We start from the raw sequence: 23,845 nt of genomic DNA on the forward strand, positions 1-23,845 counted from the left end.
ATTTTTGGAAATGTCACATGTCAAAAGTTTAAAATAGAGGTAGATTGACAAACTATTGTGAAAGAAAAATGATGATTTATATAGATTAGAATAGACAGCAGGATACTGTTTTCCCGATAAATGAGTGAGCAAAAATTGATGGAAGATGTAAGGATAGGCGTGAAAAGCTTACAGATTAAATCAACTGACTTGTTATAAATAAAAAAAAGAAAAAAAAAGAAGAGATAGAAAAAAAGAAAGAAAACGTTATTGTAATGTCAATTTTTCTCAATGTACAATAAAATTCATTTTTCATTTTCATCTTTTAGTGTAAACTCATAATAATGAATTAATTTATATCTTATGTTTCATGACACTCTGTTGATAATTATATATAATGCAATGAGGACGATTTTTGTAAATTAATAATAATTGATTATAATAATAAACATATATACTTAAAACTACTTACCAATAATTTAATCTAAATCAGTAAAATTGAAAACAAATACTCTCCTAAAATTGTGTTTATTTTTAAGGTCGTTTATGTATGAGAAAGTTTGTTGTTATGTTAATATTACAAAAATGAAAGGTTCACATTGATCACTGGTAAAAACCAAACTTCACAACACGGCAACATCATTGATAAGGTAAGACATTAAATAACCAGGATGTTATTCATTATAAATAGGTAGTAAGGCATGCTGAAAAGAGGCTAATTTGCGGTTCTTCACTTACCAGGAAACAGTGTACACTCTGGAAGGCAATTTGTGACGCGATACAAAATGGTGAGTTAGTGTTCATACAGTTTCACTGAATTAAATAATAAAAGCGCCGAATGTCTTGCAATCTTCATATTCTGATTCAGTTTTTAACATTAAAGTTTCTTTGTGAAGTTACGCCCTTTTGTAACCGTTATTAAAGACTTTTCAATATAATTTACCGTTATGTTTACTCGTTGGAGAAACTTAATTACGTTCTAAAAGCTGCATTGGATTTTAATTTTAGATAATTAACGAATGTAGAAACTGAATAGGTGTTGGCCGGAGTGTCAAATATATTTCCCCGCTTGTTCGACTCATGGTGAAGTGTCTCTTTAACAAGGATGTCCCAAGGGGTGTCCCGATGGAGGGGTTATACAATACAATTACAGATTAAAGGAGGCAATAGAAACATTCAATAAAAAAATAATATAAAAAATAATAATTTGATATTAAATGGTAATATAATAATTACCCAGAATATTTTATCTTTTTTTTTTTTGCACAATCATATTTTACTTCAACCTTACTGTCAATAACAATAATTTACACGTTGGCATACCGTAGTTAGATAGCAAAAAAATGGGGGAGTTTAATAAACTTAATCAATGCGTACCTCACCCAAAATTAAAAAGTGTTTGTTGTAGGCCTACAATATGGGCAAAAGTATAACAAGAATAGAAAATCTATTTATCTATTTCATACTAATTTTATAGGCATACTGGTAAATTGAGAAGAAAGGGTCGCGCGAGACTACGTAAAGCATATAAACAGGCCTAGCTAATGCGCGGATGCATAACTGGAACACGATAAACAAATACCTCACCTGTTTATATGTGTCCTGCACCTTATTCAGAGATATCGCGAATCGTTCTTAGGCCTATAACATTTTAATTGATCTAATTTTCTATCGGAACAATGGAAGTTAATTTGGGTCGGATTGCTAGATTATGGGATTGAAGGCTTAAAGGTTTAAGATCTGAATGCAAAAATAGGTTATCGAAAACGTGTGCTATAAAATATAGGCCTAGTGTAGTTTGCTTGGAATTCAGTAGTTTACTGTTTTCACTGGGAAATTATTACAAATAAAATGTGCCTTATTGCATAGTCTTCTATATTTATAAGTTTTTTTTGAGAAAACAATTGTCATTGTAAAACTAGGAACGCTCTCGATTGCAACACGGTTGAGAGTCTTGCAACCAAGCAAAGTTAGCCAGGAATACATGCAGATACAACCTTTACATTTATTAGTTCGTGGAATTACACCTAGTTGAATTAGTGAGCAAACTAAACTACATAACTTAAACATTAGTTGTACACTCTTACAGGCGCACTTTTTAGTCGCGTGCAAACGCGACTCTACAGCTTACTATGTCGGTCGGTTGGTCGGTCGATAAACACTAACTCAAATTTGAGCACGCGACTGCAACCATGTATATGGCCTTGTTTTTCAAAGGCACACCCATCCTCCTTACAGGCGTCACTCTGTTTTAAAGGCACACCCTCAGAAAAGGCACATATGCCTACTCCAAAGGAACCACGACGAAAAAGATGTCTTACATTTTTTAGTTGTGTTTGTCCCGTATGTAACGATGTCTCTTTTGTTTTATCTTCTCTTCGCATTTTTTCATATATAATAATATAAATAGATACAACAATATAATCATCGAAATCTATACATTGGTATGTTCAAATGTTTCAAATGTTTATTCCAAAATGAACGAACGGAAGAACGAATAGAATGAATGTATGGGTAGGGATTGACGGACCGACGGACGAACAAAATGAACGAACGACCTAGGCTTACGACGAACGAACGACCTAGGCCTAGGAACGAACGACCTAGGCCTAGGAACGAACGACCTAGGTCTATGAACGAACGAATGAATGTTACACATCGTGTATTAGGTAAGCATTTATAAGAATGTCTATGGTTAGTAGTAATGTAGTTTTAGTTAAATTTGACCGACATAAAGTATCAAACCAAGCAGCAAAAATGTATAGTTCCATGATCAATCAATCAATTAATATCTACAACAATCAGCTAAATTCATTCACATTATGGCTTGTTATAGCATGACGTAACGTAATGTAACGTATATCTGTATTTATGCATTACGTCATTCTATTTTTTAATCACGCATAACGGAAAGTAACTAACGCCATCACAATGTTCTGCTATAACATGGGGCATCAATATTAACGGACATTTAAGATTTTTAAATTCTAGTGTTGCATATAAAATGGCTAACAAAGAGATTAAAGGGTATTATTTAAAAAGTATAAAAGAGAGTTATATGTTCGGGAAAGGCTATAAACCCAGGACAGGGGACATTTTTATTTCCACCTTTTTCACCTATAAATGTTTATATTTTCTTTGTACTCATTTGTTCATTCTTGATATTAAATTACGTTTATCTTTAAAAAAAATAGAAACAAATTGATTATCGTCATATACTGATGTAAAATGTATAATTATTTCTTTATCATTTTTTTGATGGATACATTCTATAATTTATTTTGAGAAAGGTATAAACGTGTGGTTTACCGCACAAGAAAAAATGGTCATGAGCAGGATTTAAATGATGGGCACGTGTGGAATATTATTCCCCGTAGTTTTCGTTATCGTGATGATATGCGCTTTGGCACAATTAGCGCTCCATAGTAAGATTAGTGTGTGCCACTAATACTTAATACTAATAAGTCAATTTACGTAGGTCTTACGTCAAGATGTGTTAGTTATTGTGCACCATGTAAAAGTTGACAATGTTAATAAAGCTGATCATAATTCATTAACAGTAACGTTCGTTGATACGGACACACTGATTAGACAACCTTGTTGCATTTCTTAGCGCGATAAAAAAGAGGATCACTCGGATAAGAATGCTTATCATGCTAAAAAGTAGCTTCCTTATAGTTATCTTCAATGTGCGCCTAATCTTAATGCGTAGGCCTGCTACAACAGGTCAAAGACAGCTGACAATTGTGCCAGTATTCTCTATACTCTATATCCACATGTAGCATTAGCTATCCAATATCATAGCAAACTCTGTAATACAGTGTCACATGTGTATCACATGTTTCGGTTAGGTTAGGTAGGTTAGGCGTTTATTTTTTTATTTTTGGAGGAAACAATGATTGTAGATACGGTACCGAGAATCTGCTGGCATTTGACCCATGAATTAATAATAGGCCTACTACTTGGATGATAACACAGGTATAATGCACCTTTCCCAAATTTAAGAATTCAATTCAATTTTTGTCGAAAAAGTGTCGACTGAATTAAACTCCAGAGGGCGCTGCTGTCGATAAGAAATTAAGAGTGATCTGACAACCTTAATATTTGGCTCCATTTATATTGTTTATACGTCATAAATTAATATGCATTTTCTATTTAAAAGTTTTTTTTTTTCTCTTTTGTGGCGTAAACACCACTTTTATTCACATTCATATATCTTTCATGTCATCACATAAAATCATATTATTTATCACATTTTTGTTATTTCCTAATGTCATTACAATTTGATAAACATCATCAGTAACATTTTAAAACTTTGTATACCGCATTACCTCCTTTTTTTCATTAATTTTCTTATATTTTTCTTTAATACACTTACAAATTTCTATTTCAAAGTTAAGTATACAAGTTGAACTATATAAATTGTCCTAATTTGATGACCCTATCTACTGCACCCCTTCGTCAGCCACACCATATTCACACTAGGAAACTTTCGATTTGTATTTTGTCTAAAATTTGTATAAAAGGTCTTCACGAGAATGGCGTGAACGGTCCGATTAAGCCGGAATAGGATAGTGCTAATTGGGTCATACGTCTGGAAAGGCGTGAAAATTATATGTATTCTCAATAAATAAGTACAAACTAAACTGTACTCACAACATCTATTTTATCTTGTAAACAATCTTAATTAAAAGCAAACTTTTAAATAAAATCACCTAGAATTGCATAATCTAACGACACACTCCTTATCGATACAGGCAGCCAATTAGGGTTATTAAGCTTCTCCATGGCCACAAAAGTCAAGATAAGAACGAGTGTCAAGAATTCATATTAAGGAATTATATTAAAAAGATATTTTGTAAAAATAGAACCTGGATGTAAACCTGACCTGTTTGAGGTTATCTTTATTTCCAAATCTTTAAAATTGTTGTACAGTATTAATTAAAATAGATGTTAACACGATGAATCAATTATGACATTGGTACGGACTGCTACGTTACAAAATGTGAGAGTGATGGTAGGTAGGTACTACTACTCACGTGGTAACTGGTAGAGTACCGTATAAACGCAGTAGAACCACTATTAAGGGGACACCTTCAAGACCCAACAAGGTGTCCTCTAATAGGGGTGGTCCCTCAATGGGAGTTGGCCGTAGTGTTGAAACATACTGCACATTTCCTTCTCACTTAACATGGGTGTTCCCTAAATAGAGGTATCCCAAAGAAAGGTTCTATTGTAATACCGTATGCCTAATGTTTCTTAGGCAAGATAATTTCCTCTCATTGACGCGTTCTTAGGATGAGACGTACAGCCGCTGTTCCGTGTACGTACATGCACGATACAGGTATACATTATTTAAAAAGAGTAGGATGTTGATCATGGTCCTAGGCCTTATTTTCCCCTGCAGAATAACAAAATCGTTTCGACAAAGCCAAATTCATTCAGCAAAACACACGGTTAACCTAAGATGTTCGGGTTTTACTGTAGAAGCGGGAAATGAAGATGTAAGGAAAGCGGGATGATTTTAGAAAAAGATGAGGTGAAGCTGAGAAAGATATTGTCATTCGTCGTGTGAACCAACAATCACGTTCTTGTTTTTGTAAAAATTAGAAAAAAACAAAAGAATGTTTACATTTCATTAAAAGTATGCCTATGCCTGTGGAAAAAATTCACAACATTCCAACTAAGATAAAACAAATGATTGTTAATATGACAAGATACTTGTAATTTTTCAAGATTAAAAAAACATTCAGATAGATAAAAAATAAAACAAAGATAAAAATTGTTTATAAAAATACAATAAAAAGTAAACATTTATGCACATCTTCGTTTGGATTATGCTTGTGAACGGAGTCTTTTAAACGCAAACAATGTTAACATTTTGAAAATAACAAAAACTATAAACAATGTTTTAAAACAACACGCATTGGAATATTAAAAACAAAAAACAACACACCAGGATCAATTTTAAATGGGTCAAACTCAGATATTATATACCATAATAAAATGTAATTTCAAATTGATAGCGTTATCGCGGTGTTATTATTATAATTCGTTGTTTACAAATTTAAAGATGATTGTTCTTCCAAATATGACAAAACATCACCTCAAACGCTGAACGTTTTGCAAGTCTAACAAGACTCCTTCAATCAGAGCGATTATTGGCCAGTGTGTCCATAGACTTATTTAACAACCTAGCCCCTTATGAAACTTGGATTTAAAGAAACAGACAACTGATTACAAGTGGAGGTTGTTAGGCATATCTCTGATATATTTGATTATAAGAATAATAAAGAAAAAAACACTATAGTAAATTCAAGTTTTAAGAAAAAAAATTGTTTTTATTTGCCACGAATTTGACCCTGACAACGACCTGAAAATGTAGAGATAATGTTTGTTTCTGTTAAGAACCAGGAAACATTCTTGATGTTGTAGATATCAGTTGTTAGTCATTACACCTGAGATCAGGAAAAGGTGCGATTATAATCTCAATTTGCTCTGATGGGACCAACGGCTTAAACCTCTTATCCGAAAGACGGCACTGTAACTCTTCTCTCAACATTTGGAATGTATCAAAGCTTGATGATCTAATGGTGGGTCTAAATGTACTTGACTAATTCCACACGTCACAATTCTTTCTCTTAACAAAATAAAAAGGTTGTGTTCAGGTTTTGCCATCAAGTCAGTATACGCCATGCTCAGTCATGTTGAGGAAAGTCATCCTGAGGTTTTAAGGAATTATTGATTGTTTTAATGCTAGTTTCGCATACCTTCTCTTCTTAATTGTTGAAGCCGAATAACTTTGTTTACTTTGGCCATTTTTATTTTAATGATAATAAAATGGTTTTAATTGAAATACTCGTTCAATGTTTCAATCGTAAAGTAGGTCTACTCCGAGAGTAGTATGAACGATTTATTTGTTCTTACCTTGAGCTCTGTCTTTACCCAATAGACATGGATCAACGGTACAGAAATGTGACCCACATCAACGAAAGGAAATTAGGAGCCTAGGCCTAAAACTCCGAAGTACAGTACCAGGGAAAAGTGAGTCTAATCTCACTCTTCCTTGAGTATATCTTAAGTTATATCAAGGATGTTATCGCAATGATTTCTATGATGACTAAGACATTTACTTTCACCTATGATTCCGGTACGCGCTACGACGTTATACTCCTAGTTATTGTATAACGCTCCTTTGACAATTATTAATTTGATCATAAATGCTAACCGACTATCTTTTCCCGTAGCAATGGTTAACCTTCAAATGCTGATAGCATCTTAAAACGTCACCCTAGATTTTAGCCTAGTTTCACACGATCATCTTATAGCAATAAACAACAACAGGCAAGAGGTAAATAAACAGTAATAACATCACAATTTAAAACAATGATATTAATAACAACGAATGTGTAAACAATTATGTAACAATAATTATGAAAAACTGAAAATAAAAATGAATAACTATGACAAATGTTGATAATGAAAGATTCTTTTATTTTCTGTCAACATAACAAAACTTAATATTTAATATCACGCCTATCTGCAAAGGGCGTTGGTTGCGGGGAATGACAAGGGGTTAAAGGTTAAGATAGAAAATAGGAAAGGGTAGCTAAGGCGAAATTAAATCAGTTTTGATTTCTTCTTTAGACTAAAGGATTTTTTGTTTACTATTTGTATATTAAAATAGGCGTATACTGGTACATAATATAGCAACGGTGATAATAATGAATCAAAATAAGGTTATCAATAGTGTCATTTTATGTCATTTAGGTAAATTTATTAAATTACATTTATATCAAAACCATTATACTTATAATCTTTGCAAATAATCCAAATATACAAAAATTAATACAATTAAAAAATTACGAAACACAGACAAATACAGTATTTATATGTATGTCATATCATATCATTTCTAGTCATGTATACAACCCACTGTAGGGTGAAGGCCTCTCTCTAATCTTAAAGGAAAAATATTATTATTTTTTCCTTCATGCTCTAATTATTAGTAATTTAAACACGGTGAAATATTTTTCCATGGTAATAATAATATTATTATCTCAAATCATGATATATGCCTATCATTCTTCTTCAGGTTTGAAGATTATACAATAACTTATGAAAAAAAATCGAATAATGTAAATATTTATACTAAGAAGGTGAAATCAGTAAACAAATCGAGAAACACTTTCCGTTGTTAAACTTAACACCTTCCGGTTACATATTTACCTGGATGGAACACAATCTTACAAAATACACACATTTCCGGGAAATGGAATTTTATTTGTACAAATATATATATAACGAATTTGGTAATATTTTATAATAAAACATTAACAAAATATTCATCGACAATGGACACTTACACCATGGTTTTACCTCCATGCTTACACTTATATATATATCGTTTCAAATTAATTAATTAAATTTCAGTATATCACCGAGCGGTTTAGAATTTATTCTGTGCCTGTGATGTTTATATATATAGGCCTTATTATATAAATAATGTATTGGAGTATGAGAAATTAAAGTAAACGTTATTGTTTTTTCTGATGAAAATATCAGTGGCATTGGGTTTAAAAAGCTTGAACTGTTTATGTTTAATCAGGGAAGAGTTAAAAAAATTACATTTTAACTCTTCCCTGGTTTAATTATTAACATAGTAGGCCTACACTACTGACTCCAAATAACGAGATGGAAGCCATGGGTCGAAGTTTTGATCTTTATTTTGAAATTCATGATCAAAATAAAGATCGAAACGTCGAATCATGGCTTCCCTCTTGTTATTTGGAATAAGCTTATTAGTTATACTTGTCATTTTTTCAACTTTTTTGGGAGAAAATAACGTTATAATTAGAATGTTATGGGGCGTATGTTAATATCTACATAAAATAGATTATTCATACGTTTAAGGCAAAAACTCTAGCAGTATTAATGCTGCATTAGGAAAGTTGAAAAGAGAAGAAAAGAACTATTCAGTAGCCTCGAACTCGGTGTTTCTTAACAGGCGCCATACCATTAGACCACTGTTATTATATTCTAATGCATTTAAATTGTTGAGCTAAAAAACATACGTGTGTACAATAATATTGTGAAAGATTCTTTGTTACTGACGCATTTATTATCATTCATACACTCCTATACAAAGTGATGTCCTACAGTATACACATTTTAACGAAATCAGGGACGTTTTCACCGCTTTCAATATTAATTCAAAATAATTCAATATATTTATTGATAAGGTAATACGTCTGTAGATTTGTATCATCTTTATATGATTTCATTATTGACGTCTTGTAGAAATAGATTGCTGTGAAATGTCTAACAAATTGAGATATTGTATCTAATGATAATCGAATTAAAATCGAAATGTTTTGTCGCATTTAGCGTTCCAGACTTGAAGTTAAATATTAAATTAAATGGTATTAATAATGTCAAACTTGATGTGATCTACCTAGACCATTTCCGTCATCCCACACCCACTGAAATTAGGTATAATTACCAATATACAAGAAGGTTTTGTTCATCTTCTTCCACGTCTGTGTTTATGTCTGTGAGTGTCTCCAGAGAGACGACGTAGAGGTAGAATCCTTTTCTGAGCTTCCTGTCCAGTCTGGTGTGCCACAGGGATCTCTTGTTGGCCCCACACATTTCCTCTTATATGTACACAACTCACATCATCTATTTCTCTTATGTCTGATAAGTAGTTTAATCTTCATATTGCTAATATAATAAGGAAAATGTAATCGTTGTTGTGAAATATTAATACTTTACAATAGTCTACTGGAAAATCTGATGACACAATGGCATACGAAATGACATGCATTCACATTAATGTGTTGTTAATTATATATAGACAGGATTTCAATATGGCGGCCATTGTTGTGGTCATAAATAGTTGTGAATAGTATCGTGTTAAGAACTTGTTTATACATATTATTAATTAATAGATTGGGCTGAATGGAAGTGACTGGGTAAAGATAAGTGTGCACCTCCACGTTTGATTTCGTTTAATCCAGGTATAGATATGGTTATCAATTGTTGTAAATAATTGGTGACGGTATAATACTATAACATTGATGCTATGTATAATATGTATTGTACTGAATATTATGTAATGAGGATATCGATGGTTCACGATTGTGCAGTGGCACAATGCATGAGATTATTATGTATGTATGGTGACATGTTTGTTGTATTTCTAGGTTTTTTTTCTTGATGTGGCCGAGTAGTGGCTGGTTGTGCATAGTTTAAAATACCAGTGGATCCTGACTGATACGAGTAAAATAAAAAAACCAATAATATCTTCCATGTGTCTGATGATTGTGTCCCAATGATCGTCCTATTAAACATATAATAATTTTAATTAATCATATTGTTATTTCAACAAATTTGTTTTTCTTTTTTTCCTTTTGTTGCCACACCTGTTTACGTTATTTGTGGAAATGAAGAAAACAATACGGAGTGGTTCGTTGGTAGTTCAATATTTAACTGCAATCACATGCGTACAATGAATATTGTTACGGATACAAAGAGATAGTTTGATAACATCAACATCTATACTGGAAAATATATACTATTACGTCTAGAGAGACTATAGATCACCTGTTGATTTCGATATAGATTGTTTTCAATAATAATTCGATTAAAGTCTTTCCAATAGCCAAGTTAAAATCTTTACAAGATTATACATTAAAATAATTTTAAAAAAAAATAATCAAAAAAAAAACACGATTTAAAGCAAAGCCAATAATGTAATTTTTTGTATGTACATTTAAAACATCAGTTTAAATATGATATGGATTGTATTCTTTCCCATTCTCATATAATAATACAAAAATACTAAACCAATATAAGCATGTATGTGAAATCATGTCAATCAAAGTCACTATATTTTAAAACAGCTTTTTAACAGTCTTATTTCATGTTTTTAAAATATCTTCAATATCGATACTGAACCATTTTTTAAAGCAAACAAGGTCGTTTTTGCGTGGCATTTCAAGTGGGCTTTAATATACTTTTCACATAATAATAAGATGTGAAAATCAGGTAACAGTACTTATCTTATCTCCAGTTTAGTTTTTTTTTCATGTAGGCCTACAAACAAATACAAAATGGAGGAGGCTGAGTTGTAAGATCATGCGAACATTTATCAAACGTGCCTTTAGTAAAAAATAAATAAATAGGTCTAATCTTAACTTTGTTTTAAGTCAACGATTTTCAAAAAAAATTGTTCAAGTAAATACTTGATGCCATTATAATATAATGCAGTCGATCACATTAGGTATGATTTTTTTTACAAAGGTAATCTTTATATTTTAAAAGCGTTGAAGAAAGAAAGAACTAGGACAAAAATATCTTAGTGAATATTATTAATAAATATAATTTGTGAATATTTGGTTTAACAGACTTCTAACAAAATTGTTCAAGTTTCCAGTTATTGTTTCAAAATCCGCCCAAACCTATTTTCTATCTGTTTTCTTAAAAGTTGATATCATATAATGTTCTTTAAGAAGTAATTTAGTTCACAGAAATGATCTACACTTTATATAAGCGGATACAATCCGTCTCGCTACATAGAAACAACGGCATGAAAAACAATTTTAAAAAGATACCTTCCGGAATAAAAAATAATTTCTAGGAAAAAAAATCAGTATCCCACAGATGTATATATAACTTTATTCACAATCTAAGATTAAAAGTATACATAAATAATTTATTTTAAATACAAAATTATTTAAAGTTGTGAATGGGGTTAAGCTGTAAGCAAAAGCTTTAGACGCAAAGCCAAATGAATAAATAAGTAAATAAATAAATAAAATCAGTAAAATGTACCATAATATTGTAACGATAATGATAACAATACTAACAATAGAAATATTGCAGTGATAATAACAAATCAAAAGCTGTGGGAAAATGAATTAACCAGGAACTTATAATTAAAGATAATTGTTAACACACATATCAGGAATTTTATGTTTGAACACACCAATACTAGTTAACATTTTAATGTTGATGCCAACAGAAAAGACGTAAAATTGCTCCTGGGCCTGTTTTTTTATTTTTTTTAAAAGTAAATTTAATACCGATATAAAATATACAAGACAAAAGTATCTATAACAATAAACTATATATAGGCCTAGATCTTATGTTGGGATGTAATTCCAAGGAATCAGGTGTATTTACACAATATGCCATTATTATTTCATTTATTTCTCTTAAACAATAACAGAACAGAGAACAAACAGCAACCAAGGAGAGAGAAAATATAAAAATGAATTACAATATCGAGTGGTTTCCCGTTTTAAAATAGAGTAGCCTCTTTTGGGATATCCCTATATAAAGGACCCTTATCAATGGAATGAAGCGAAATTTAAAGCTAGAAACAGAATTGAATGGATAGAGCATCTTGTAGCCTTATGGGAGACTTGTTTCGAAGAGGAAAGGTAATGGTAAGGTTATATCAATGGACACCCTTATTAAGGGAATACATTCTTGCGAAACGAACGATAAATCTAACCGCTATTTCGGGTTCGGGGATACTTTGTACTCAATAATAAGGGGCGCTACCTGAAATTGATATGCCATATCCTTCATTCTAAACAAGGTATTATCGTTATTATTAGGGTTGTATTTTAAAAGACCAAATTCTATACAAAATATAAATAGATCCAGACGAACAAACCGTTTAATATTAGATAATCATTAGTTATTGTTATTTAAATAATGTGATTCACGACTCACTGGTTACCTATAGGCCTAGATTATGACCGAAGAAGCCTCGGAATTATTAATACATTTTCTAAAGTAACAATACAATCGTTGAATACATAAAAACATAATAATATGACCTTTGCCAATTCACAAGTACCAACAATCTTCCTCTAGAGGGTTTTCAAATACAATACGTCACGGTGGATCGTTTCCGCGAACAGTGTCATAAGCAAGCATTAGCTATTTTTAAATATAAATCAAACTTAGGAAACCCATGGTCTAAATATAGCAATACGTGACGAAAAGGATATATTATTATACCATATGTCTATTAACAAATTTTAGTTATTTGTGATCGCACATATTAAACGATGTTTCTTTACTTTTTTAAAAATAAATTCAGATTTGTTTGTATTGATATCAAGATTTTCATTATAGCAGGTTTAACGATATTCGTTGCTTTTATGTAGGGCCTAGACTAAAAAAATGTCCAATAATTATCTCCAACCATTGATTATTATTTGACTACAGTAGGCCTAATTATATTTATTGTGTCACTTCTTGACTCTTGTATTAGTAAATATGTACCGTAATAAACTAATTACCCGGGTAAACGTTTTGATGTCTCTTTTTGGATTGTTTTATATTTTGCAATCAATTCAGCTAGGACCTGTCTGAGTCCATGGCTCAAATTACCTTTGAAAATCTAATCATGATGAAAATCAACACTAAATACTTAAGAGACAATCTGTCGCATTCCTGAATTCATACTCCACCCCGCCCTCACTAATAATAATATGAAACTTACATACAGATTGCTATAGCAAAAAAACCCCACAAAACCTAAAGTATGGTAGGCCTAACCGGTACTCTACTATTAAAAGTAGTAGTAGTAATTAGCACAGTCTTGTTTATTTTTAATTAAATTATATGTAATTTTTACTTTCTATGGACCAGAGATTCCGAAATGAAAAAGTAATAATTAACATGTAATAGGAATTATTTGTATATGAAATGCTTTAAATTATTAAAATTTGTGTAATAAGGAAAATAATTCTATATTGAACGTGATTAAACTTAGTGAAAACTGTGACAGATAAAAATAAGTGGCCTATAAAAAGGTAGAATGCATAAGCATTTTCCAATCCATTGTTTTGAAAATAAACTCTTTCAAAAATACGAATATGTTCGTGAACAATATATTGAAATAGACATCAAAAGACAGAAAACCATTGTATAAAATCTTGCAGAATTATTCGCAAGTAATGTCCGTTAAAAATCCCCTTTTTACTACCACTTGTAGCCATTCTACCAGTCATAATGTTTACCTGTGACGTTTCAAAAGTTTGTTGTTATGCGCATGCGTAGATCTATTGAATTCCCAACTCTATTATGTCGTCACATTCATTCACAAATTCTCAAGCAATAACCGGATACTACCGGAAGCATTTTTGCCCTTATATGGAATGTAGGCTGGAATCTACGACTCGTCACGAGTCAGCTAGACCAATTACAAGCGAGACTGCAGCTTCCGGTTATTGTCGAGCCTCTTTGGTAGATTAGTTTTTATAAATACTACAGGAACTATATCATTGTATCAACAGAGTGCCATAAATTGGAGGCGGAGTTAACTTTTTCGGTAGGTATTGAAATACTAAAGAGCTGAGAAAAGGTAGTTCACTCACATGAGTCATGCAATGAGAGAAGGATAATAGTTAATATAGAGCTTGTAAAGGTACCACCACTCACAACATTCATACAGGTAAGCAATACATTTATATAGGCCTAGGCCTAATTATGAAGTACGCAGGTACAGTCATGTGACTGGTTAGTCATTATTAAACCAATTAAAAGTATTAGAGATTGTTATAATTATTGGTTAATTATAATAACATGTAGGCCTACAGATGTGTACCGTAACTCTACGAGAGGAAGATGAAGTTACGATCGATAGGAAGCTGTTGTTATCTTTAAAGAGTAAGACAGAAAGGCAATGTTTTATTTTCCATGGGGAAGTTACCTGTGTGTTTACAGGTGAAGCATAGAGATAAAACACTATGGCGGGGTAAACTTAGGGTGGGTGGTGCAACCAGTCGAGCCTAACTTTCGACATGGAAACCTGTACAATTGGTACTCATTTAAAAGTAAAGTATAGGCCTAACATTTATAGATGATGAAGTTGATAGCTGTTATCTTTAGACATGAGGCCGGTGTTTTATTTTTTAAGAGGATGTAGTGTAGTATCGAGATAAATAAATACATCCCGGGGCAGTTTACATAGGGTGGGTGAGATTCGTTATTAAATGGGTAGGGTGACAAGAATTTAGAATATGTCATCAGGAACTACTTGGGACCTATTCAGGAAGTTATATTCAACAATGTAATTAAATGATTAGTCTTATATTAGTGTTAGGATTTTGTGCATACACTTTATATTGCATTTTGAAATAGTACGAAGAGACACATTTTTACATTGACTACTTTTTTTTTTATAAGTTACAATATTGGCATTTTTCGAATTGCAAAAATGAATTACGTCGACAGATAAAGTCTTAACAAAATGACATGATAATTTATATAGAGATAAGATACCTGTAGCTGACAATATGAACTGTTAAATTAACTTTCAATTTGTAAAATATTATTATAGGCCTACAATGAACTTATTAAACTTTTTAAATTGTTTGAAAGGCCTATTTATATATCTTATAGAACTGCACATTAACAATAGCCATTTCCTAAAATATTAATCTAAATGATAAATTGTATATCAAACCATATGATTTTTTGTATAACAATTACCCATAAAGTACAACACGTCTTTTAAAGTTAAGCTATAAAACTACAATAGAAATAATAGAATAGGATTAAAGTTCGACAAAGTACTTGAAAAGAGGCGATCTGCTTAAGTATTTAGGAATTGATTCACTGTGATACCATGTGTAAAAGTCATCTCTTATATTTGTCCTTAATAGTTATTATAAATCAACAGGTTAGATAACAACATTATAATTAATAATAAATATTTACCATTGTTATCATTAGTATAATCTATGCTGATAATACGCATATTATACATAATTATACTGTGCAAAAGTACGTTAGGAAATGTTTAGCTAGAGATAGCCTTACCTGCGTATAACAGGCGCACAAAACTTTTAAATTTTTCAGTAAACAGGTATACATTCTTGTTTACCTTACCTGCCTATTTCTTGTTTCTCTATTACCGACCCAGTAGATTTATTTTGTTAAAAATCTCATTTACAGTATTTTTTTAAAGTCGATCTTAATTAAAGACAATTTATGGTCACTAATTAGAATCAATTTCAAAATAAAGATTATTTTGTCCTGGGTCCGGTTTTATTGGTCAAGCTATATATGAGTTTCTTTGACGGCTCATCCAAAACGTGATTCATTTAATAAAGGAGCATTTAGTCATTATAACATTGGAATACACACCCCTGAAATATGAATTAGAATACTCTTATAACTTTGCAATAAGATGTATCGACGTTTCCAAATAATGGTTACATTTCTCTTTGTTTATTGTTAAATACAATAGTTTGCAAAAAAAAAATTATCTGGTAGAAATACAATGGAAGAACCAGAATTATTAGAAGCCAAATAGTAAAGTATATGTTTTTGTTTAATAGTAGGCTTAATAATTTACAAATAATGGTTACATTCCTCTTTGTTTATTGTAAAATACAATAGTTTGCAAAAAAAAAAAATTTTGGTAGAAATACAATGCAAGAACTATTATTAGAAGCGAAATAATAAAGTACATGTTTTTGTTTATAGTATAGGCTTAATATAATTAAACACAATCGACAGATTTTAAATTATGTTTATGTAACCGAATGTTTGACATAACTAAGTTGAATGATAGTTCAGAACACTTTGTGGTGACCGGGTAATACATACATGTTAATGTCAAATTAGTGTTAAAATACCCACAAGAATAAAGAGAGCGGTAAAAAAGAAGCCCTAAATGTCAATTAGTTTGTACGATCATCTGGAATATTTCGTAATTTTCAATGTTTATTAAATATGATGATAGACATGTTATTAGATTATGCTATAATATAGTATTGCTTCTTGTCTGTTAGTTACAACTGTTTACTCATGAGGATAGCTTGATCCTTGTCTTTTATGTGTCAGTTGAACATGATTAAGGGCAGAACAATTCAGTTCTATTTCAGCGTACAGTAGCGTCCTATCCAAACTCAGTTAATCAGCCTAACTAAAATAAAACTTCTGGTTAAGATCAATATTAACGGTTGTAAAAGGTTAGCCCAACGTATAAACAGAAAGTTAGACCTACTATCTATCCGCCCATCCATGATCGATTGCAAGTTCTTCGTAGTGTCACGTGCTAATCGATCACTTCGCGTCACCAATGAGGAACGCGCTGAAAGATTCATCCTTGATATTGAAGCATCATGAGTCAGAAGAAAAGTTAAACCATCTTCTGGCTTACATTAAATTCCATTGGCTTAATTATAGGAAACTATAAAGGATACGCCAATGTTTGACCAATTAGAGCATGGGTTCTATCATTGTGCTTAAACTTGCAGATTATATCTATTTCTGAGGCATGGCACTGTGCTGAATCGACTAGGAAAACCTAATAAGACAGGAGGCGGATGTGCCCTGTTCAGGGACTAAATCAGGATGGGTTGACCTAACACCTTGATGGGCCTAAGGGACTTGAATCTGAACTCGCACACCACATGCTTTATAATTGATTTAAATTATCATATCGTTTATCTGACTTGCTTATGAGTATACACTTGATCCCGTCAGGAAGAAAATGGACGGTAAAATGTACCGCCCAACATAGAGCGAATTACTGAATCTTAGACATTGAACAGGTAACACCTCTCAATCAAATGATAACTTATATAGAATATAGAACGAAGGTAACTTTAATAACGAAACATCATTTTGAATTAAAATGAATGTCCACGATAACTCATGGGTGCCGTAAAATGACGTTTTTAAATTTCATCAAATCATTTTGTATCGGATCATAAAGAATCCTATAGTTTAAACTATTTTCGGGAATATAAATTGTTTTGTTTTCACTACTTACGAATAGTTACACTTTCATGAAGTGAAGAACACTCGTTTCAAGGTCAACAATCGTCATACTAGTATTTGGAACGAGCGCGGCGCAAAGAAAGACGAAACTAACAGTAAAGAACGATCATATGCGGCGCATAAAGACGCGACGGCAACTAATAGTAGTAAAATAACGATCAAACGTGCCACATTGACAGACAACTGTAACAGTAAAACGGTCGAATGCGAAAAAGCATTACAGAATTATGCACACATGAATGTCAATTCATATATTTTATGAAATATGAAGAAACAAATGTTGCGTATTTGTCATCTGGAATTGGTAGTGTACATGTACTATGAATAATTGTCTAATAATAGATAAATAATGACTTATTATATCCCAAGGAGCATTCCTCCATAGTTGAACGTTATATTAACATGTTACATACAAGACAAATGGTGACAAAAACAAGGTAATATTTCCCACATGTATTGAGAATATATTGATGATCGTTGTCCGTCAATCATATACCTGATTGGGAGCTTCTGTCGACTTGTTGAGTTACTTCTGTAGCAAAACAGACGCACACGCGACAAGCTCGCTTACTCCATAGAGAGCGCTATTTGAGATCGCCAGCATGTGCGATTGCATTGGGCATGTGAATTATGTGCGGCGAGTGTATTCAAGTTACTGGATAGTGTTTTGAATCAGTGTTACCATCGCTTTAAATGTCACTATTAATTTCCATGACCTCGTGTTCCTGGGAATAGTTTCATTTCTCCACTCTGTGGTTTGTGTCCAGATTTCTTTACTTGCTATCCAAGTAGGTTCAAATTAGTGGTATAAGAACGTCACAATGTTTAATTAATGATAGGCCCTATTAGTACCAGTAAGTAGCCTAAGTGTTCAGAGGTGTTCTCTACCGCCACTTAAGTTCTTCAGTTTGCCACAATGACACGCTTGAACTACAAACGTTCTCCTGATTGGTTGAAAGTCGACATGTTGTAACGCGTTCTATTTGTGCGGTTCTAAGCGATTTACCGTTAGTTTGGTAACTTTTTTAAACATTACTTTTTATTACCTTTAGGCCTCTATAAAAAAGATTATTAAAAAACTTTAGGAAAATAAATTAGTTGTCGCACGAATTTCTTACGAAATAGAAATCATCCCGATAAAAATTGTAATAAAAATAGATAATACTGTCTAAAAAGTGACATTCCGTCTATCAAATGATTATGTGTCTAACATTGAAAATCGGATGGCAGTGCGTAAGATAACGCGGAATATCGTCACTTAAAAGGAATTCAATTAACACAATGTAATTAAAGCACAAGCTAATCAGTCCTGATTAATTGTCATCGGGAGTTTCGTGGCTGGTACTCAGAAACTTAAATTCACTTATCATCCATGTTGCCATTTTTGAAATACCCCTGATGCAATTTATTTCTCCTAACAGTGCAGCGCTACGAAAAGTCATGTGATGTGACGTCATAGATAATAGTTTGAAGGTCGCAGATCAAGTAACGTAAACTTGACATTTTTTAGCATAATACTGTACTTCCATTTATGTGATGTTCATTTCCATGGTAACTATTTGACCACAAAACGAGGTCAAAGTCAAACAAGGTTAGACGATGTTGAAGTTGCGTAATAGGCCTATATAAACTCCACATTCTTTTAGGATTAATAAAGACAGGTGAATCAAAAATTGTAAAGGTATTCCTTTACGCTAGCTGAATAAACTCAATTAGTTGTGAATGGATGACTCAGTGTAGCGGCATAGAGGCCACACTGACTACCATGCTATGGTATCCAGTAATTAAAAGAAAAGTGTAGGCCAATATTTAGTTGATTAGTCGTGGGTTGGTGGTTCGAACAGGTTGTTCAGCTGGAGTTGTATTGTATTGCCTGATATGCATTTTTAAGCTGTAGTAAATTATTAGTAGGCTTCCAGAAATTGTAATATCCGGAACCCGACAGTTATGTGTCTTTGGAAAAATGTTAACTGTTATTCTAAGGTAAGTTTTAATTGTACAATGTTCGCACTGATGCCGGATACAAAACCCAAGTAGTCGTCTAAGGGTCTTATTTGTTACGAATATATTGCTCAATTACCCTATCAATGGCAGATGTCCAATTGTTTTCAAATAACTGATTATTATTTTTAATAATTACCATCCCATTGTCAATGTTCATCCATTGTACAATATCATATGATACCGATATAATGAGGACACGCGCAGTACAACCAGCTACATGAGTACCACGCGAAGGGGGTATTCATTTACAACGAGTATTTATTAACAAACGATTGGGCAAAGATATCATTTTGAAAGTGACGCAAAATATTTAGGGGCATAGGCCAATACGACACTTTTTAGGAATTTTTCAATTAATGTAAAAGTTGTGTAAAAGAAAATAAAAACACCAAACAGTGTTCGCATATCACCACTTCTATTCTGCGCATGTGTGAACAGGTTCTGCGCATACGAAAAGTGTTGCGAGTAGTTTTAAGCGTCATCATCAAACCAAAAAGACGACGTGTAGCTAGGCCCCAACACACAGAACGAACGAGGAGCTGACAAACAAAGGATCCACCGGGAAAGGATACATTATTTATCCATCTTAAAGCACAGGAGTTGTTAAAACCAATGGAACGGGAGAACCCGGGAACATGTAAGAAATATACATTTTATAAATTGACTACGTTTTCAAGTTTGAAATTTTAGATGAAAAAAAACCACAATTTTATTGATAAAAACAGTTTTCGTAAATCGATGCCAAGGTAGGCTATAGGCCTAATCGATCTACCGGTTAACCCTCAATCTTATAAAAAATAATATAAAAATCGTATTAGCTACGGTAGTCTTTTATCAGTAATTAAATTGAAGTATTTATGATTTTTCAAGGCCATATTTTTTGAAAATTGTGAAAAGCATTGATCCCTTAGGCCGCGGATGTTCAGAGAACTAAAATAGAATCAATCAACAAAAACCTGCTTTAAACTGAGTTTATTCGTTTCCATACGTAATAATTATAAGTTATAAAATGAGTATAATTTTTTTATTTATCAAAGAATGTGTGTGGAAATACATCGACTGAGTTCCGATACATATTTTAGGCTTATAGCAATCTAAATAATACATAATATTACTGTCTTTGAGTATTGTTTCTATCGCAAATAGGCCTAATAAATAATATATAGGCCTAGGTATATATTTTTATGTACGTCCATCATTTATATACAATTCGTATTCCGTTTTACTATTTTTTTTTCTCCAGTGTAATATAAACAAAAATTTACTAAATAATATTAACGATATATAGGCCTATCAATAAAATGGTGGAATAGACAAATAGGCCTATGTGTATTAGTATGCAATATTTTCAAATATAGTGTTTTAATTAAGTTTGTGATTTAGGCCTTATTTAGGCCTATACAGGGGAGATGTTATATACAAAGTGAGTTAAAATTAAGAGTTGTCAAAACAATATAGGCCTAGACTATCTGATAACTTAACCACATAAACTCCTAGAAAGTAGACAACCATTTCCAACTGACTATATGCATATCGGTCTACATTTCAGGTCTTAAAAAAGAAAAAGGGTTGGTCTGGATTTAGTTTACTTATCACGTGGAAAACTCAATGAAGAGGTTTTACCACAACTATGCGATTAGATCCAGCTCACTGGTCCATCCCATCCATTTTTTACGATCTTTCTATTTTGTTATTTTTTGCGTATTAGTTTTTTATTTTGTTTGTTTTTCAGCACAAAGTTGTAGACTATAAGTAGTATTGGTTATTTGTTTTAGTGTTTGCCCATTGCATTCTTAATGTACGCAGTGGTAGACTGAAGTCTATACCTTTGTTTCAATGTTTTTATAAAAATTGATATAAATAATGGTTTTTGTCAATACTTAATATCGAATACAATGTAATATAGAAAACGCACGCGAACTTTTGGGCGAGACGCTTCGGGCTTGGGATAGCGTGTGAAAAGTAGCTTACATCGCACGAACGATTTGTTCTCTATCTTCAACAGTATTCCCTTTCTAATAAAAATAGTCCCTAAATTATACCTAACTCAAATAAGGTTACTAAACTTTTTTTTTAGAGTTACTTACCCGACGAACGTTGGTTATAATATCCTTACATGGTACCCAAAATGGCCGCGCCAGCTTTCTTATAAAAATCCTTTCATTTAAAAAAAAGAATCCAACATGGAGACAGGTGTTGTTTTTCTAACATTTACATCGACTTGACTTATGCCTTGCTGCAAAACAAAGTTATAAATAAGCTATTATTGTTCTTATGTTTTTATACCGCTCTGCACAGCGGTGACTCTAAAATTACGAAACAAATTTCACTTTTCGACTGATCACACGTGGATGTAATATTCTTAAAGTGATGAATACTTACAGAATCCGTGGATAATGCAATGACGGTACACTTTTATGACTGGACGTTAACATACGGTATATTACCGTCTGTTATATAACGTATTTTGATTTGTATTTTTAGCCATTTACAGTTATCTTTTAAAAGTTTTCTTTATAATTATCATATTCAAACCATATTATTAATCCGTGAAGAAAATTACTTCTAACCCTTCTATTTTGTAATCAACTCTTCTATGAAGAAGCGCTACCTTCAAAATCGAATTGCTGTTTAATTTCGAAGCGATTGCATAATAATTTGCGTAAAGATGGCGTTGACATTCCTAAGGAGAATTCCTCGCACGCTTTGTTCCTGCATGGTACAGCGGTACAGTACCAGGTAGTATTGTGGTTTGATCACAACTTGCATTCCAACGGCAGGATCAAGTTCATAAAAAAACATTATTAAGTACCATATAAATATAAAATTTATATATTACCAAAGGTTCTAGTGTATAACTATGTATTTTGAAGTTGTATTCATATTGTTTGATTGGCAGTTCCTTCGCGAATTTAAGTGATTATTAAAAATGATTCATTTCTTCTAAACATACTTTCTTTATGACCACTGAATAATTTCATTTATTAATAATTTAATTTGTACAGATGAAATATTAAAGTTTACTCTTTCAAATAATCTGCACGATTTGTTTTCATAATCTATTTTCTCATATTCACTCATTTTCAAAAACAAATATAGCATAATATTTAAACATGCCTGTCGAAATTTGGGTTTATTTGAAAACATTGCTTATGTCACATGGATAAAACCATTGTTCAGATTTCAGAAAAATAAAAAAAGTAGAATATTTAATCTAAAAAAGGTCATACATAAACCATAAAATTGCATCGCACAGTCTAATCGTAATATTTAAGATTATATTTCGTTTAATCTCTAAAAAATAATTGTCACAAAATCTGCAAGACGTGTGCATCGGTAAATATTATAATCAATTACTTTTTACTTGAATACATTTAAAAAATAAATATAATTTCAATCAATAATGCAACTTTTGAATAATAGTACATTGTATTTGTTCATAATTTGTAAAAGCGTAACAATATAAAATACGACTACATTGTGCAGGACGAGTCTGTTTAAGTCATTAGCTTCGCACGATTTACTAGAAGGCGTGGACCTGCACCTTTTAACATTCTTCAACTTTCTATGCTATTAATTAATTTTCTGATAAGTATATTAAATATAAAGGATATTCTATTGCTTGGATAAGGATGATAATATCAGTGATAAGGTGTCACTGCAGCTGCGAGGGAAATTAGCGGTCCAACTCGGTGCACAGGACACCAAGTCGGACGTTTAACTTAAGTCGGTTTGTACTTGACAAGATGCATAAACCAACTATCATTGCTCGATCGCCTTGACGTAGTTTCTTTTTAGTTACTACTTAAGATATTGCAACTTAAAATTTAGTTTGAAATCAGGTGATGCGTACGCCTAGGTGACGTGGATGTAGCGATGCAGTCGCTATACAGAGGTAGGCTAGCTTCTTTTGTTTGTTACGTTTTCAATCGAACAGATCTTGTTATCGTATTTTTTATCTTAAATAAACAATAACATAACGTGATCTATACCTTCATTTTCGTGTATCATAATTGAAAGTAAGTACTAGTGTATTTATATTTAC

The 23,845-nt window shown here is 32.0% G+C and overlaps 1 protein-coding gene and 1 long non-coding RNA gene across 3 annotated transcripts in view; one reads left to right on the plus strand and one right to left on the minus strand.

Moving 5' to 3' along the window:
* Positions 1 to 9,098: 9,098 nt before the first annotated feature.
* On the minus strand, positions 9,099 to 22,384 carry LOC144844473 (uncharacterized). Its single transcript, XR_013612431.1, has 3 exons — positions 22,183 to 22,384; positions 21,888 to 22,036; positions 9,099 to 9,702 (listed from the first exon to the last, which is right to left on the minus strand). It is a non-coding gene; the product is annotated as an uncharacterized LOC144844473 (long non-coding RNA).
* The window catches only part of LOC144844457 (uncharacterized), a 29,083-nt gene continuing 19,623 nt past the window's right edge, over positions 14,386 to 23,845 (plus strand). Inside the window, exon 1 of one of the 2 annotated variants that reach the window (XM_078701389.1) lies at positions 14,386 to 14,455. The gene's annotated coding sequence lies outside the window, so the exon portion shown is untranslated. Of the gene's footprint in view, positions 14,456 to 20,316; positions 20,438 to 23,845 lie in introns of those variants that run through there. The other variant, XM_078701390.1, reaches the window with a different exon arrangement.

This window comes from Antedon bifida, chromosome 6 (genome assembly GCF_963402885.1).
Source record: "Antedon bifida chromosome 6, ecAntBifi1.1, whole genome shotgun sequence".
NCBI lineage: Eukaryota > Metazoa > Echinodermata > Crinoidea > Comatulida > Antedonidae > Antedon > Antedon bifida.